Below are 15971 nucleotides of genomic sequence, written 5' to 3'. Positions count from 1 at the left end.
TAGGGAGGACCTCACCTGGACACTAAACACCACACATCTGGTGAAGAAGACTCAGCAGCGTCCGTACTCTCTGCGGAGGCTGAGGAGGTTTGCTGTGTCGCCAAGGACCCACAGCAGCTTTGACTGCTAAATGTTTGTGACCATCCTAACCAGCTGCATCACGGTGGGGTACGGCAACTCCACTGCTATGTGCCCCAAACACCTGTGGGGAGTGGTCAAGACGGCATCCAAGATCAGCAGAACCCCTCAAATAATAATATCACTCTCATACAGCTCATACTGCTGTGAGAATGGCAAGACCATGCACTTAATTTCTGTTTTTTGCTCTATTTATGCTGCTCCATTTTTTGCGCACAATAGTAAATACCGAAGCTGTACCTAATCTACCATGCATTCATGAACATTATTAAATCTATCATACACTCATGGGCATTATTGTAAGTATTGTTCACATTATTGTAGGTATCTGTACACAACCTACTCAGTTACGGTGGATATTTGTGCCCCGTTACTTGTGTGTTATTTTTACCCTGTTCTTTTTGGGGGGTTTTTTGGTTTTAACTTGGTACTTAATTTTATGACATTTGTGTGGATGGCCAAGTAAGAATGTCATTGTATGGTGAAATGTGTTTCTACACCGGGCACATAACAACAAATACTTTGACTTTTTTTTATTTATTTTTTTGGGGAGAAATAAGTAACATGATCAGAGTAAATAAAAACTTGCTAGTTGACTGGCAAAAGAATAATGTGTGGCGACCAATGTTGAATTGTTATTGCATAGCGCAGGGGTCTACCATGTCTTCAGAGCCTCTTTTATTCTTCTGCTGTGGTCTTCTTTGACTATGAAACTAATACTAGTACGTCAATAAAATTTAAATTACAGCATAGGTAGTTGATTTTCTAAATGTAATTGTAAATAAATTGGAAAACCCGGGTTATGGCGTCCTTGGCTTACGTTTTTTTCATGTTCCGATGTGGAATTCTGAGTTTTTTTGTCCCCTCTTTAAGGCATTTATTCCACTTTACAATTAACATCAACAGCAGCCATGACCTGTGGGGTTGTTTGTTTGTTGTTCTGCCTCCCTCTTGAGGCGTTTTTAGGTAATTGCTCTTATTTTCTCGTGGCGTCAAACTGCCTCTGCAGCAACGCATCACTACAGTGTTGATCTGCTATTGGTCGGCGTCTCGATTCCCTAAGATACTGTTCTACTATTGGTCAGCGTGATGGGGTCACAAAGATACTGTTCTGCTATTGGTCAGCGCACGGGGTCATAAAGATAGCTGCCTAAAGACATGATCCCGTGTGATTGCTTTCAATATTGTATTTATTATGCATTTTAGTGCTTAATTCAAACTGGAATTTGTTATCTATGAGTTCCAACATTAAGAGAGAACCAAGATGATTCATATGGAAACCAAGCTGGACATGATCAAGAAATATGACGAAAGTTAAAATAGCCTAGCCTAGGCTACTCTTATTCGGGAATATGGCCGTAACAAGTGTCCCTCAAAGGTAAGTAAATCTATTAAATATTTTTGATTCATGAAGTAATTTAATTGTGTCCATGTATATTATGTATAAGTAGCACTTACTATACTATTTTTATACCAATTTTAATATGTATATACAATTTTGATGTTTTTACCTGGGGTTTTACACGCATTAACTAATTAACATAGGTTTGGATTGCCCGTCATATGGCGAATTCACATTACGATCCCAAATGTGGAACGGATTAATCTCATAAACTGGGGGCCTGCTGTATGAATAATATTTTGCTCTTCTAACATTTTTCCCGAGATTTCCCAGCATTATAAATGAACTAATCTGCTGTCAGCCATTTTAAACAATTTACATCAGTAAATCTGTTTTCTTGGACATTTACTGTGGAACAGAATATGAGACTCCCAAAATATCCCCGTGGCAGCAAATAAAAATATTCTGAAGTAATCCACACTATGCAGCAACATGCAAGGAATCATTTAATATCGTTTAATTTTAATAATGCTAAAAAAAAAAAAAAAAATACATTAAGATTTATTTTTTGTAGGCATTCTTTTGCCAGAAGGATAACCCTGCAAATGTTGAGCTTAGTCTGCTTTATTATGAACTGAAATGAATCTTGACACCTATGCATTTCCAAGAATAGCTTGAATTGCTTGGCCTTTTCATTTGAGTTTTTAATGTTGATTTCAAACGTTTTACTGCTGCAAATGGTTTAATTGGCTGTCATTTTACAGATGTATTTTTTACATAAAGTGAAATAGTCATTAACTCATTAGCTCAACTGACTACATGGTCCACATTCAATAAGATGTTGACAAAACTAAGGACTTTTTTGGGTGGCTATATGTGCATCATTTCCATTTGGCTTTAATTTCATTAAAACTAAGATTACATGTTACTGTTATTATCTGTTTGTTACGAAGCATTGTCTTCACTTGAGCTGTCAAAAAGGTTTTGTAGGTTCTATTGTTTTTTTCTTTTTTCCCTGTTAGAGTCAGTCAAAATGGCACTTTGACGATTAAAGTTTGCTGACCCCTAGCACAGCTCATGAGGACAAAGTTAGTGTTTTTATTTATGAGACATATATAAAACTTGCCATTGAATGCAGAAATGAATTTAAAGAGTGTGTGCATGCGCAAAGGTTATAGCATTCACTTTTCCAAGTGAATCTCCTGCCACCTCTTTGCAACCTCAGGAATAACTGTCTGTACAGCTGCCTATGCTTCCTGGTAATGCTGATGAAAGATTGTTGGACTCTCCATTATTTACATTTCCCATCTCCCATCTAAAAGACCTACCCTCCACACTGTACAAAATATAAGCTGAGCATAGTACCATGTTTGAGATGAGAAGTTTGTTCTACACCTGTGGCATTCCAGGATGTGAAAGACTGACAAATGTGTATGACAAATGTACAATGTTGTGGTTACTTCCAGGTCATAACCTTGAATTATAACCAAACCCAGAAATTCACTGAGGATGGAATCAGGAGTGGAATCTCCTCATTTGATCACATAAGTGTGGCCAATTTTTCGTGTTCATTTCTCTTACCAATTAGTCACACTGATGAGTTTTATACTACGTCACTACAGTGTATATATATATATATATATATATATATATATATATATATATATATATATATATATATATATATATATATATATATATATAGTATATATATATATATATATAATATATATATATATATATATATATATATATATATATATATATATATATATATATATATAATGTTTGACATTAACAACATTAATTTCCAGATACAGCGGCCCCCTGTGTTTCAGCATCCCTGGCTTACGTTTTTTTCATGTTGCGATGTGGAATAATGAGTTTTTTCTTCCCCTCTTTATGGTATTTTCCCGATTTTGCGACAAAATCAACTGTTATGACCCTAGGGGCTTGGCTGTATTTGTGTTGTTTTTTATCCATCTGCAGGCGTTTTTAGGTAATTGCACTTATTTTCAGATCCCGTCAATGCCTACACGCAAGGCGTCACTACAATGCTGGTCTGATATTGGTCGGTATCGCCTCACAGAGATGCTGGTCTGCTATTGGTCAGCCTCTCTCATTTCAAAACGTTGGAAAGGTAAAGCTTTGTTCTATCGTGAGTGTTTACAAAACCATATTTTAAGTGCATTTTACTGCTTAATTCAAACTTGAATGGGTTATCCACGGGTCCCAAGATTGCTAGTGATGTTAAAGAAAGAAGTAAGAAGATGATTTGTATGGGAACAATGCTTGAGATAATCAAGAAATACCAAGCTAGCCTAGTCTAGGCTACCGTTACAAAGGAGTATGGGCATAACGAGCGCCACACAAAGATAAATAAGTCCTTCTTTATATTTTTTTGTTGATGATGTTTTCTGACGGTATACATGTATATTATACATACGTAGCACTTACTATACTATGTTGGTACCAATTTTTAATACGTATGTACAATTTCGATGGATTTACCTGGGGTTCGAAATGCATTAGCTATTCAACATAAGTTTGGATTGCCCGCCATACAGTGAATTGGCCTTACGAGCCCAACCGCAGAACAGATTAATCTCGTAGCACGGGGACCCACTATACTTGAGTATTAAATGGATACTTAAGTATCTGGGATGGAATGTCCAAACTTCTAAAAAACATGAAAATATGAAAGAGTTATTAACGACATTAAAGCTTTTTAAAGGGGTCCTTGAGGGCTCAAGAGAAACATGTCATTTGCCACACGCTGACCTCTAACTCCATAACAGTAGCTGCACAAACACAAAAATGTTTATGTCACAAACCCACACAACCAGAGCACTAACAAAAACGATTATTACTCCCAAATTTGGAATGGATTGAGGGGCCAGCTTCACACTCGTGGAACAGCCAAAGGTCTTGACCACACTCCAGTGTCCTTTAAAAGACACAGTGAGGGTGTTAAGTCTGCTACAAGAGGTGTTATAAATAACCTTGTTCTTTGAAAAAGAGTGATTACAGTGGTACTCTTTAAATCCTCACCCTGGGGGGGCTTCATCAGGAGAATGAAATGCCCTTGCACTTCCAGTGATGTGTGGTTCTACTCCTTAATCGATAAATTGAGATTCCAGCGTTTTGTAGTTCTGACTGTGAGCAACAACAAACTCTTTGCTTTGCCTACTTGCGATCGATTGCAGCTGCTTTTATTTCAGTAACATTAAGAAAAAAAAGCATATTCAATTCTTGGTTATTGATAATACATTATTTCCATTGCAGTCCTACAGCTGTCATTTTCAAAAGGGTACCATTCGGTGCAATCTTTACGTCTTCATGTCTTAGCATCAGCGTAGGCAGCATTTTGCAGGATTCATTGTCCTTGAGGTGGAGTTTGATGCAGTAATTTAACTCCGTCTTGGTGCTATGAGCTCTGTTTGCAATGCATGTTGTGTAGGAGGGCTAGAGTAGGAAATGGAATGTTGTCTTGAGAGGGAGAGAGAGAGAGAGAGAGAGAGAGAAGAGAGAGAGAGAGAGAGAGAGAGAGAGAGAGAGAGAGAGAGAGAGAGAGAGAGAGAGAGAGAGAAAGAAAACATTCAATTCGGGCTGTCGTTTCTCTAAATACTGTCAGGCATTCATCCTCCTGTGGCTCAACACAGACGATGACATATGCCCATCCCTCAGAGAGCTTATCGCCAAGGTGTGCAACAAGCTTTTTACGCCCTCTTGCTGTCAGATTTGAGATTGCACTTTCAATTATTGAACGCTATAATGAGAGCTGTCGTGCTTGTTTTTAAATCGCCAAATTTAAAGCATCGGTCCTGAAAAGTAATGGATCTAGAAAGTACTTAAATATTTATGATCATATAAAGTAGTATACCTTCAGTGTAAAATAAAACAAACGATAAATAAAGAAATGTGCGTTTTTGATCCACCAAATACAACAAGAAGTAGAACAAAGTAGAACAACATAATATATTGGTTGACTCATCTCAAATTGCCCCTTCAGGTATAAAGAAGATACCTAAAAATGTAGTATTTTTGTTTTATTTTTTTATTTTTCCCCCTAAGTTCTAAAGTTAACACTGTGCTAACATCATTTATTTTGGAAAATTATGAAAAGATGAAAAAGATGAAAAGATGACGAGATTGATTGCTGTTGCTTACAGGTGACTGATACTTTTCTACCTCTTACTTTTTATTGGCTTGAGCGTCCTTTGGTTATGTGATAGTGATTAATAATATGAATTAGTGATTGATGCAGACATATCGATTGATTAAACTATTTTTGGTGTTTGAAAGTGTTTCTCTACTTTGCATTTAAACTGTGTGCAATCAAGAAATTGTTCAATGTGAGCTTCTTCAATGCTCAAAAACAAATGTTTGACAGGCACAGCTGTGGTTTCTGCTTTGTATTGAATCACTGTGTGTCCTGCTGCAATGTAAATTTATTGCTGAGCTGTTTGATAATGTGACCTAGATTCATATGGATACTTCCACACTGCACACAAAAAATACCAGCGATTGCCTTGGAAACTGGCAATTTGATGGGCAGCTTCCAGGCAAGCACACATTGGCACACATAAAATAATGAGCTGCAGGGACCACTGCAGTCCTTATGTAATATAAAAGGCAGCACTATATGAAGTTCCACACCATGAATCAAAAGGCTTAAAAATAACTTGCCTTTTTTTTTTTTTTTTTTTTTTTCCAAAGGCAGCAATTAATAATCATCATTTTAGGTGCTTTCACTGTTTGTGAACTAATTCTGAAAATGAAGTCAACAGATCTAAGTAGTAGCATGTTTCAAGCTCTCTGATCCCATCACGCTTGAAGAATAGTTTACTGCATAATGTCCTCTGCCAATGACCTGTCGGCTTCCAGGTGTCATTAGAAGCATACTTTGCTAGTGTGTCTTTTATGGCCACTGTTAATTTTATGAGCACCGTGAAATGGAAGTGTTCGCTTCCAGCAAATCTGCTGCTTGAAAGTTACGTTGGGCCACTCCCAAAGGTCTCTGCGAGACACTTTACCACTTTGTTGGTGCCTGAGAACTGAAAGCACGGCTCGCTAAACTCGTCTTTCAACTATTTCTTTTTAGGGCCATTGAACTGGGTCTTTGTTTTACAAAATGACCATAAAGTATCATTATCAAAGTTCTTGATCAACACCAAGTGGCCAGAAAAGGAAGTGGTGAATCTACGGCTTTTAATAGTCACATTCTTGGCACTTAATATGGTATACTTAAGAAATTGTATTCTATATTTATACTTGTAAGTGTAACCAAACGACAACCCAATATTCCCAATGCATTTTAATAATTGTTCAGAACATCATTTTTAAAACATGTACATGTTGGGAGTGCTGCTTTTGGTAAAGTTTGTAGTTCGTTTTGCGGCGAAGGGTCTATTGTACATGTTTGCTTGAAGTTTCACATTAATTATTCCACACTCTGCAGGAAATGCCTCCAGACATGGCATACATCAGCTGACACTGAAATGAGTGCTGGAGGCCGCCGAGAGTCGCTTTCGATGAAGGTGACGGGCAACATTTTACCCCTTTCTCTTGATTCAAGGATTAAACCCATAGATCCCTCGCCGGTGGGCCTTTTTTTCTGAAATGACTTTGGCTGCCATGTGCCTTTAGCACTCGAAAATGCTGTGCATTAACCGACCCTCCTGGCACTTGATCAATAAAGCTTTGGGAGACAGATACCCACCCAGACAGGCGGGCAAACAGGAAGTCATGCCTTCCTCCATTAAAACGATTAACACAATGCCAAGATCGATCACTCAACCCTGGCTCACCTTCTCCTCATCTCCGCCGCATCATCCTGATTTCAGAGGGCATGCGCATGCATGAGGAGATGCATAACGTGTACTCAATCACATCAAGTTTCACAGAGCAGCGAGAGTCCACTAACAAATAAGCCGCAAGATCAAGCATGCAGCGGGTGGATAAAAATGCCTCTGCAAATGAAGAGTTGACCTTTTGCTCGAGAAGCGTGGAAAGATGTAACAAATCCAAGTGCAAGTTCACTGGGTAGCTCTCAGCATCCGTCTCGTCCCTGACAGTGTCATTAATAATGGGAGACGAGCTCCCTCTTTGCGCTGTGGGAAATGTAGTCATCTGTAGCCCGGTGGCATGGCCAGTTAACTGCCGCTAATTGGTATGGACGGTGGGATCCTCTCAGAGTGCAGATTGAAAAGTGGCGGGATGCAGGAAAAGAAGAGTACAGACGAGCAGAGATTAATGAGTGTGTGGCACTCGCAGTCACAGGGGATGTACTCACAAATGTCCGTTTATAAGCATGCAAAATTCCAAATTTGCTTCGGGAAAAAGCATTGAGGCACTTTTAGCCATTGTATGTGTCTGTCTGCCACTTGACAGGTACAAGATGTTCTCTGTGAATTCATACAAAAAGATGGACAACTACTTCTCGGTTGCGGAGACAAATGCCTCCTGCAGGACTTGTCTATTTACCACACTTGACAAGCTTGTAGTGTTTATTTGAGACGGATGTCCCATCAGCACCTTTTATGACTCTCCGTGAGTAATGAAGGTTTCCCCACATGTTTAGATGGAAAAAGAGAATGGCTGTATGTTCTACATTGTGGTTTGAAGTCCAAATTCTGACCAGAGGAGTCAAGCCCAAAAAGGAAAACAAAACAAAACAATCTATTTTCTGAAGTTGAAGTAAAATATGGCTGGAGAAATTCATGTAGTCACAATGTTTGTTAAATCACACACGGAAGCTTCAGCACTCCGTTTCAAGTGATTTTTTTGTTCGTCCCGAAATGCTTTGTACTGGTTAGGTGGTACTTGGCAGAAAAGTAATTTCATCATAGAAAAAGCTTGAAGATCGCTGCCCTCAGCTTCCGTATATTCTAGTGGCAGGTGGCGCTTTTCATATCCAGGCCGCCACTGACCAAACTCTGACACCCTAAGTGAATGTAATTGGATCGGTAGAAAGCGGACCACAACCTGAGCTTGTCGTCCGTCATTGGCGGGCACGCAACGTGACCGCCAACCATTCACGTGCACTTTCATAACGTCATTGAGCGGTGGCATAAGTGCACCCACGTAGTGTGGATTCAATCGCATCGCCGCATGAACGGACTCCATAGCGAGGTTCCACTGCAAATCTCTTCACAACAGTATAAAAGTTCACAAGAATAGAATAATAGAATAGGTACATAAGAATAGAAAATGTTCAACAAAATGCTTCACACTCACCAAAGATACATTTAAACTCCATCCTTAATTGCTGTTGCTACTGTGAAAGTGGCCAAAAAAAGCATTTACCTGGTAAACAAGTTGCAACCAGTTACAAGTGTTGCGGGACTTAAGTCCGCCTTGAAAATGATGTTCCAGTCATGTACATTACCTACCTGCTTTCGATTCTGTTCTCTTATTTTTGTGGTTTTTTTTGTTTTTCTTCTCAACTTGGTACCTAATCTTGACAGCATTCCCGTGGACAGCAAAGTAAGAATTTCAGTGGACGGAGAAATTTGTTTCTCAACTGTGACTAAACAATAGCACTTTTGACTTGTACAGTCGTGTATGCGCCCGCTTCCACTCAGGTCCACTCGATGGAACACCGGCTTTATGAAATGACTCACTGGAGTTGCTCTTAACTCAGCAGGGGATACACAAGCGCTGATGTCCACCTACCCTTAAAGCAAGCCTTGGAAATTGGAAACTGAAATCCGAATGGCTCAATTTTTTATTAAAAGACAATCGGATGGGGCCTGCAAACTTGAATCTAAAGGCCTTGAAAAGTTTAGGTTGGTACAGCAACACACATCATTTATTTGCGTATACCCAGGAATAGAGAGGAAAGTGAACAAAAGTGAGCTTTTGATGGAGGCCGAACAAATGAAATCTATTTCCAGAGTTACTTTTGTTTGAAGGAGATACAGTATAAGGAAAAGTGCATCTTTCAGAGTCACAGCGGTTAGAGTGGTGTGGACTTTTGTTTTCAATTCAATTTAAGCCCCAAAAAAAAGAAACGAATGTGTAGGTTCAATCTTAGGGAGTGTTTTTCTTTCTACGTGTGGGCTTGCATGCTTATTCCATCCGTCAGACATGTTTCCTCTCAGTATATGTGCACATTCCCTCTACCCCAAATCACCTTCATAAAAAATGTGTCTCATTACGTTAATGAGATGACTTCATTATCACTTAAACGACCTTGTCCCTTGTGCTAAACAAGGCCGGCTGTTTGCAACGCAATGGGCCTCTTGCGTAGGATCGTGATGGGGGGCTGGCAGGTATGCTAGTCAGCAGGTGTTTGCAAGCTGTAATTAAAAAAAAAATGAAGACATCTAATTTGAAGTTCATGTACATGCAAAGGGAATACAGCTCAAGCTGTTCCAATAGGAGAGGGTGACCGCTTTCGGGAAGTGGAGGCGTCAGAGTTTGCACTTAAAGTTAAACCTGAAACTAAAACAAGTAAGTGTCCTCATGGTGCTCTGTCACGACGAGGGACCCACAAACCGATCAAAGATTTGTTTTGCACTAACTGGTATGCTTCACTTGACGGTGGCAAACACTAAGCACAATTATAACAATGCTTGTATTTTATTTCCTTATTTGAGTTAAAAGACTACATACATGAGATTTGTAGTCAGAACACGGAAAGTGATCCAATTTCCTTTTTCTTTTGACTTATGCAACACCGTTCATGGGACTTCAAACACACTATGTATATGTATATAATACATATTAGAACATCAGATCAGTGCTTTTTTTCCGTTTTCAATTTTACATGTGTAAAAACAAAACAAGGTGCTCCAAGATGTAAAAGAACATGCTGGGTGGAGTGGAAAGGAAAGAACGAAATCGGCTTTAAACATTTTCCTCGAGGAAGAGATGAAATAGCTCAGTTCAATGGCTGCGTCCATCATAAGTTCAGCTCCTCCGTAAGATTTCATTTCTTCAATGTTTAGCACTCAATCTTTTCAGGGAGTCACCTATCCTCCTGCAATCATGCGTTAATTGTCTAAAATAAACAGTCAAGCTAATCCCCACTTCACCTCACTCACTGTTTGCTTTCTCCATAATCATCTTCAAGTCACCCGGCTCATGCAGGTTAATGTTCCCTTTGATGTTTCATTGGAGTGGATGAGCGGCTTCCCATTTCCCTGTGCATACGAGTAAATGCGTCATTGCCTGTTCAGTGGTGCTAAAACCCTTGGCCAACAGCGTGTTTTCATTGTGCACATGCTGTTATGCGTCTCACTAGCGCGTCTTCCATGTTTTTGACCAGCATGGAACGGCATGGACTGGTGAACGCACAACCATCAGGGTACATTTAGCAGGATTGCTGCCATGCAGGAAAGGATTAGGAGCTCAAACCAAAGCTGCGCTGGCAGGAGCCCTGAATTAGCATTCAGCAGGCTAGGGGTGTGCAAGTGTGTGTGCCAATCCCGAGGGGAACGGTTCCTGGTCGCAGTTTGTGGATGAAGGTAATTGCCGGTGGAGGGCAACCTGCAGCTGAGGCCCAGAGATTGCTTGACATCCAGGGCAGTGCTTTTCCCCACTTGGCCTATACCTCAAATATACTGCACCTCTGAGCTCTGACTAACATGAAGCTGGCACGTGATTGATTGACGCCCCAAAACACACACATTCTACTGCACTGTTCCTGATGAAGGTAAATTTAAGCACTGTCTCTTAAATAACTGCCTTCTCATACCGAACAGAAAGGCATGGATGTGCAGGAGGAATCAGATGTTTTTTTTGTTTGTTTGTTTGTTTGTTTGTTTTTCCTCGACAATTAGTCATTCGCTCATTTTAAATGCCAATAATCCGACTGAGGGTCGCAAAACAGCTGGAGCCGATCCCACTGTGGGCGAAGCAGACTACGGGATTCCAGTAAATTGCAGGGCTCACATGAAGAGAGGCAACCATTCACACACATCCAGAACAGCAGTCATTGAGCTGGAATAGAGCCTGTACGTCAATCATTAAAAAATGCGTGCCAGAAGTGGGCATCTATGAAAATGGTAGTCATTTTCTCCCCTATTGATGATTTATGTTTAAAGCCTGTAAAATTGAAAAACCTTCCTTCTATTACAATTAATGACCACCAGGTGGTGGCCTAAACTAACATACATAAACGCACCGACAGCGACAAATGGATCTCATTCAGTCTTTTTAGTGCAGACAAAAATAGAAGTTAAAACAGTCTTGTAAATCCAGAATAATCTTAGCTTGCTATTTATGCGGAAGAGATATTAAAATGTTGTTATCCTCCTTTAAAAGCCGCCAATAACTATTCCCCTAACTGCGTACAGAAGATTTTTGTTAGATCAAAATAATTCTCTTGTTTTGGAGGTCAGTTTTACCTTGTTTGCCGCTGGCGATGCTTTAAAAAAATAGCCGCTTTAAGTGAAACCCGTTAAGTACTTTTATGTATTGTTATGTATCATGTTGTGGGGACATACAGGACACACGAGTGAAGTATACAATCTTTATTTACAAAAATCCAATGTCACCAAAATCCGGAAATTATAGTCTCAGCCTAAAAAGTATGAAGACAGTTTGGCGATAGCTTCAGAGCTTGACTTGACTTGACGTCAATCGAACTTGTGACAGTAAAGCACACGAAGCATCCATAGCAACTGCATGGCAACTGATACATCAAGTAGAAAACCAATATCAACAGTAAATACAGCACCTTATATGATGGCAATCACTACATAAACACGACCAAAGGTTGCAATTAAAAATGACTATGCATTAACTGCATTACAACAAGTTTTTGTTTTTAAATTATGTTTTTGGGATAGTTTTTTTTTTCATGTATTATAGTTTTTTTTCACGTAGAGTTTTTTTTGTTTATCATACTGCATATCTTTTTGCTTATTATAGCTTACTTTATGTATTAAACTTTTTTTTTCATTTATTACACGCATTTTAAATGGAAACTTTGTATGATTTAAAACATTTTTTCATTAAAAAGGAATACATTAAATGATAAGTAATTTCAAAAACTTGCAAATAAATGTGTTCCTAAGGACCAATAGTATGTTTTAAATATAACAGTAGGTGTAGTTATCATGAAACTATATTACATGGGGCGTGGCCCTTCTCCGGAGGCTGCCATGTTTTTTTTATAGCTACGGACAACGGTATAAGTGCAGCAGCTCCTGCTGTTTGTAATGAAAAATGTCAAATCTTATACTGTGTCCCGTTAAGGCTGTAAAACCTCTCACCACACACTAAATACTCTTAATACACAGTCATAGAGGAACTAACTTCCCACATTATAGCATAAAAACATCGTTCTCATATTTTGATGTAATGTGGATGCTTAAAAAATGATGGCTGGAGTGCAAAGTGGGAGGCAGAAAAAACAAGTGTAAGACATGGAGAACTACCACCAGCAAGTGTGCAGTAAAACCTAAATTAGAGCGCAATGGGCTTTAGACCATGCTGCAGGATGGCCTCTCCCTGAGGCCTCTCCTTACTAGAGCACCACTGTTCACCAGCTGCCTCTTTTTTTTTTTTTTACCTGCTACCTGGAAGTGACTCAGATCAAGAGTCAATAAGGGGAGTAAACACAAATGCAGAGGTTCCTCCCAAGTGCATTGTTTGAGATACAAAAGCAATGTTAGGCTTTAATTAGAAGTGAACAACACACAGGATATTGGCCTCTTTCGTTGCGCTGAGGGGCAAGATGAAGGGTCTCTCGAGATAAACTAGAGTGGTGTCGGATGAACACCTCACCAGAGACGCCAGCAGACAGGTGTTTGCAGGCTGGAAAATGACGAGGGCTATGTTCATATGACACTTCTGACTCACACCGTGAAAAGACTAAGGTCTAAGGAAGGGCCCTTTGTGATGAATAGATGCCAAATAAGATTTAGGCTCACTAATGGATGAGTGGCGTCCGGGCAACACGAGTGATACGTTTGCCAAATGAGTTTCCGGGCTCCGTGGGAAAAGGTAGCATGGCGTAAGCTCTTATCCGATGGAGAAATCCTATTGTCTTTTCTCGAATCCCTTAATAAACACTGCCTAGTATAACCAAAATTTTACATGACAATATTACTGTACTTGAAATGTAAATTATTACACTAGTATTGCAATAAGGATGTTACATATTCATGTTCGTTACATATCCAATGAAAGGTTGGCTTCAGCCTTAAACCAGTACAAATCATTTCATCTGTATTATCCTCCATGTGTTTTCTTTTCTCGAACATCACGTTATTATGGCAGCGCTCTGAATCAGTGGTCCCCAACCCCCGGTCATCACCTGGTACCGGGCCGCGTGGGCTGCACCCCAAATAATGTTTTGAAGATGATTTAGTTTAATAGTACGCGCACACCGAACGCAAACGATGCGAAAAAGCAGAACGTTTTGTATTGTAGTCAAAGGAGTTCGCGTGACTGGGCGCGAATGCATGTCGGGTGACGCGATGGACGCGAATGGAGCGACGCGAATGGCCGCGCGTGGTCACGAGATGCGAAATTTCGCCTTTATTTTTTTTTATTATTTTTTTTCGCGTCGTGACAGCCAATCAACTTTGAGAACTTTCAACGGCTCACGCAGGGGGCAGGAATGAATCATGGCGGCCGCTTTGCGGTCACCGGGAGCGGTCCAACACGGCCAGCTGAGCTTTCAATACAAAACAGAGCCAAGCAAGAGCACTCGCCTGGCTTGTAGAAAGGCGGAAGCGAGAACTTGGGACAACCGGTATGTGCAGCGTTTGCTTCACTTAACAGCTGTTGAATCGTTGTTACTGTGCTAAGCTAACAATAGCGCAGCATTGTCAGCACAATATTTAGCACGGTCTTGGCCACTGCGAGATTGCGACATTGAAAACTTTTGTCGCCGCCTCTGGCCGCTGTTGATATTACATATAATACATACATAGTGAGAATAATTGATGTGCCTTTTAGAGCAGCCAGCCCACCCCCCGGTCCACAATATAAGGCGTTGACCGGTCCGTGGTGATCAAAAGGTTGGGGACCACTGCTCTAAACGGTTTGTCAAATTGCTGGTCCTATTTCTCGAAGTGGATAGCTTTTTAGGTGTCGCACACAAAGTGCACCTGATATCTATGTGTAATATTTAATGTATGAGTCATATATGCATATTTTTTCGTAAAATTCCTAAAAAAAAATCACAATGTTCTATCACTTGTAAATTATTTGCAGAAGAGGCCTGCAGGCTACTCATGTGATATTCTGGGGCTACCCAGTGCCAGTTGGTGACCCCTGCGTCTAGTTTGATCTTGGTGACCACTTTTTACGGGTCTTATCTCAGAATTGAAGGCATTTTATTTTCCTATGTCTTGTCTTGGTCTTGGAAAGGGCTGACTTAAGATTTTTGTTGAAGACTGGTTGAGACCAGGCCAACAAGCAATACTGTGTTTGGTGAGAAAGGCAAAAAAAAAAAAAAAAAGACTTTCAGCATTTTTGCTGAATTGCTGCCTTTCCTCAAAATTTTTCTTTGTAAAGTGACATTTATCATGGCTTGTCAGGACATGCATCTATCCATCCATTTTCTACCGCTTATCCTCACTAGGGTCAGGGATGGTGATGGGTCTTTAAATTCTCACAGGGTTTGTCCAGGGCCACCGGCAACCACCGGGCGTTCTCCGGATGTTGGCCGGATGTTGGCCGGATGTCAACATGGACTACTCCTGTCGCAAAGTCATTTTGATCAAGTTAAAAAGGTTCATGTGACAAAAGCCCTTCAAGATGACGTCTGGCGACCGTCAGGCAAACGCCTTTAACCGTGAACACGCTCCGACAAAATTCAGCAAACCACTGACGTGCATACCCATCGGCTCCCTTCGCCCCATTGTAATAAATGAAGGAATTAAGGTTTTTTGTTTTTGTGCACCTGTGTGAATGCTGTATAAATGCTGTAAAACAACAACAACAAAAAAAGTTAACAAACATTGATATATGTTAGTTTTTTTTTGTTTTGTTAATGTTTAAAAGGATACATTTTAGGTATAAGTACAGTGGAATCCTAGATACAGATGCTTCTGTGCACAAAATATTTACTGTACTAAAATTAAATACAGTGGACCCATGTAACAACGTTATTTTCATGTTGCGACGTGGAATACTGAGTTTATTCATCCCCTCTTTAGGATCTTTTCCCGATTTTGCACCCAAAACAACAGTCATGACCCTAGGGGCTTAGTCGTGTTGTTTTGTCTCCATCTGCAGGCATTTTTAGGTAATTACACTTATTTTCTGCTGTGGTTCCTACAAGACATCGCTACAATTCTGGTCTGCTATTTGTCGGCGTCTCCTCACGAAGATGGTGGTCTGCTATTGGTCGCTTTGCAAAATATGATTGAGAAGTACTGGGCTAGGTCAATGCAATGAGTCTATGTTCTTCAACAACATTTGGTTCGGCTGCAGCACAACTGGTAATGCAACCTTTCAACTTATGTTATGACAAAAGAATGGGGCTGGAAAAATCAGCTGGTACTCAGGACAATATGCCCGAAAC

Source organism: Hippichthys cyanospilos, chromosome 2 (assembly GCF_059441005.1).
Source record: "Hippichthys cyanospilos isolate Australia breed blue-spotted pipefish chromosome 2, RoL_Hcya_1.0, whole genome shotgun sequence".
NCBI classification, from domain to species: domain Eukaryota; kingdom Metazoa; phylum Chordata; class Actinopteri; order Syngnathiformes; family Syngnathidae; genus Hippichthys; species Hippichthys cyanospilos.
The sequence above is the reverse complement of the archived record's forward strand: the minus strand, read 5'-3'. Positions refer to the sequence as shown.